The sequence below is a fragment of the Papio anubis genome, unplaced genomic scaffold (genome assembly GCF_008728515.1).
Source record: "Papio anubis isolate 15944 unplaced genomic scaffold, Panubis1.0 scaffold652, whole genome shotgun sequence".
NCBI classification, from domain to species: Eukaryota; Metazoa; Chordata; class Mammalia; order Primates; family Cercopithecidae; genus Papio; species Papio anubis.
The window spans coordinates 1-3,304 of record NW_022166746.1 but is presented as its reverse complement, the minus strand read 5'-3'; the positions used below and the strand labels follow the sequence as shown (position 1 = coordinate 3,304).

Below are 3,304 nucleotides of genomic sequence, written 5' to 3'. Positions count from 1 at the left end.
CCTTCACCCTGTTCCTCCCGTTTCTCCTTCCCTGTCTCCTCTCTCCTGATCCCGTTTCTCCTGTTCACCTGACCTGTCTGATTTGTTTCACCTGAATTTCTCCAACTTCCACCTCGTAATTTGACCTCTCATCTGCTTCCACTCCTCATATCTCTCATAAGCAGGGTCAGCTGAGAAGCGTGCCATGACAATAAGGGCCTCTGGATTCCGCAAACTACCACCCCCCTACCCAAAAGAAAAAATAAAACCCTCCTCTTGATGCACAGCTCCTCTTAGGCTTCCAAACTTGGCCTCACTCGTTAATGATTCCTTGAACCTGATGGTAGCCAATTGCCAAGTCACTTTCAGATAGAGAGCACCTGCGGTGCTGACAAATGCACTCTCCCTCTTTGCTGATGGGGGGACACTGAGGCTCATGGAGATGACAAACTTGCTGTCTCCCTGGCACAGACCTCTTTCCCTCTGCCTCAAAAGCCCTTCCTCAATCACCCACCTCAAAATTTAAGCCACCTCCCACAGTCCTCTTTGATGACGGTCCTCCTCCCACGCCACACCAGCCCCATCTTTACCCATCTGGGTTTGAGTTCGGACAAGCTCCTCTCCAGCTCCTGTATCTGATGTATGCTTCTTCTCTTCCTCTCCAATGTGCAAGCCCGTCTAAAGCACAGAGGGAAGGGCCCTGAGAGGGGCGGCTGGACAAGCTACCATCTCCCTCTCTGCCCTTACCTCCACAAAGCCCAGATCCATGACCTCACCTCTGGCTGTACTTATTCCCATTTTACAGATGCCCAGAAAGATCCGTGACCTACCTAAGGGCTGAAGGGTCAGGTCTCACTCCTCCACCGACATTTTCCACATCCCTCTCCCAAGCACTGGGCCCTCTCCTGTTACATGTTGAGCATATTCATCTCTCTCTAGCTGGACTGCTGGCACTGCCTACTATGAGAATGGGCACAGAAGTTGTAGCGGCTGGCTCACCGTCCTCAACTGCCCCAGCCAGCTAGTCATCATCCTTCCACATCCCTCCTTCTGCAAAGCTCCTCACCTGTGTCACGTGTGCATTCAGCAGCTCGGCCTTTGGAGGACTGCCTTTAACTGCTGCTGGAAGGACTGCTTCACTGTGGCTCGAGTGGACTGATGGTGAAGAGTGAGTAGTTTCTGATCTGGGGGAGCTGGGGCAGTGCCCCTTGGGTGCTGGGCTAGGGCTAGACTCAATATACAACCTAGCCAAAGACTGCGCATTTCAAGCCCATGTCCTGGTTTTTAAAGAACCAGTGCAGTTGGAAGGCACAAGGAAAGAGATCAAATTACAGCTGGCTAAGAGAGGCCCAGAGAGACTGCATAATATTGCTATTGTTATTACTGTTATTACTACCACTTTTAACCTTTACGGATGTCAACAAAATGCCAATAATCCTACTTAATCCCCTCTACTCACCACCCATATGAGACAGTTACCAGGGATTTTCACTCCCTATTGTGTAGGATGAAAAACATGCAGTATCTTGAGGTTAAGTTCTTGGCTCTTTTAAGATCAATTTCTTAGACAGATGACGGTTCACCCAGGTCTATCCCATTCTCTAAGCCTCATTTTTTCTTGCTGGGAGTGGGGACACAGGTAGGAGGGGGAAACCACCCTTTGTTTGCTTTTTTGAAAGGATGATACATTCAAGATAGTCCAAAACCTGTAGAAGGTATACCATGGAAGTGTCTCCCAAGCACCTTGTTACTCTCTCTCCCTGAGTTTTTATTACAAACACTTGCAGACATGTTTTATGTATTACTATCATAGTACCACACACACACACACACACACACACACACACACACACACCCCTTTCCTCTCTACAGAATGGTAACATAGTAAAAGGCAATTTCTGTACCTTCACAGTACAGGCACCCAATAATTCCACCTAGGGACTTGGCCAAGGCCACAGCCAGGTAAGGGCAGGGTGCAGGCACTTTTGGCCCCTGAGCTCTGCACCATGCCACCCCAGCCCCTAACTTACCTATTGTGCAGCTGACTCCAGCCCCAGGCTGCCTCTAACAACCGTACACAAAAGCAGCTTGAAATGATCCTGCTGCCTTCTGGCAGGACACTGCATCCTGCAGCAGGGACCTTTAGGGCTCACTCCTCCATCTGCGCCAGCCGCCAAGGGATGGGGCAGCTGGTTGGACTCCACCCTGTCCTTCCCGTTACAGGTAGACACACAGCAGAGAGAGCCTGCTCCAATTCTTGAATACACTGTAAGGAGGATTACAGGTGGCCAGCCAGATCCTTTTGACTCTTCTGCAACGACAGAGGCTGAGATGGGGGCCCAAAAGGACTCCCCCTAAAGACCTGTCAAAGTGCCAGATTGAAGGATGACGGGGTGCCCAGATTCCCACCTTCGAAGTGTCTGGCGGCACGTTTAGTATGGTAAAGGGTGGTCTTCAAGTCTGCCTTTTCCAGCGTGAGGATGTTGATTGTCTGAAATGGAATGTTTGGGAGAAAAGCCAAGCAAGTGCTGAAAGGAAAGAAACATTCTCCGGAGGACAGGAGAAAACTCCCCACCCTCCACTCACCTCTAACTGCTCCATTTGTGCTTTGTGTATTTCATTGTTTGCTTTCTTTTCCTATAGGAAGAGGAAGACAGAGCTCTTACCATGGGGAGGCAGAGATGGCACAGCAAGAGATATGCCGCCAGAATGCCACCAATGCCCCAGCACAGGGCCACCCATGGGACCAGGTTATCAGGGACCCTGTGGAGATGTGGTGGAATCTGAGGGATGTGCCTTCTTCCCCAGGCTAGGAGTGGGCGAGACTAGACTGGTGCCTCTACATCTGAGTGCCCCCCAAACCCAGCAGTCATGTTGTGAGCAAACAAAGAAATCACATTACTTCTTCCAGCTGATGTTCCACTTGTTTCTTCTGTTGTTTCTGTGGGGACAGTCAAATTCAGGTGACTGAGGTGGCCCCCTCAACTCTATCCCCCAGGAAATGGTAGGCAGGGGCCAGGAATGAATTTTAAAGACAACATTCTCAGACCCAATGGCAACATGAACTGGTCAACTGTCCTCAAGCTCGCAAGGACAGAGGATTTGGGTCTTTGTTGGTTTTTGCCCACAGCCACAGAACTCAAAGTCTGAATCTGGATTCTCTCCAAAGGACAGTAACATAAACCTCTAGAGACGGAGTCTGAGAAAGGCCCACCCTTCTGCCAGCTTGTGATTGAGGAAGGTGCGTTCATTCAACAAACATTTACTGAGCACGTACGAGCCAGGTACAGTTCTTCACAGCAGATATAGAATGGAAAAGGACAGA

The 3,304-nt window shown here is 50.0% G+C and overlaps 1 long non-coding RNA gene across 1 annotated transcript; it reads right to left on the bottom strand.

The window, feature by feature from the left end:
• Positions 1-2,330: 2,330 nt before the first annotated feature.
• On the bottom strand, positions 2,331-3,298 carry LOC116273404. Its single transcript, XR_004181753.1, has 3 exons — positions 2,882-3,298; positions 2,566-2,616; positions 2,331-2,470 (listed from the first exon to the last, which is right to left on the bottom strand). It is a non-coding gene; the product is annotated as an uncharacterized LOC116273404 (long non-coding RNA).
• Between the last annotated feature and the right edge of the window lie 6 nt (positions 3,299-3,304).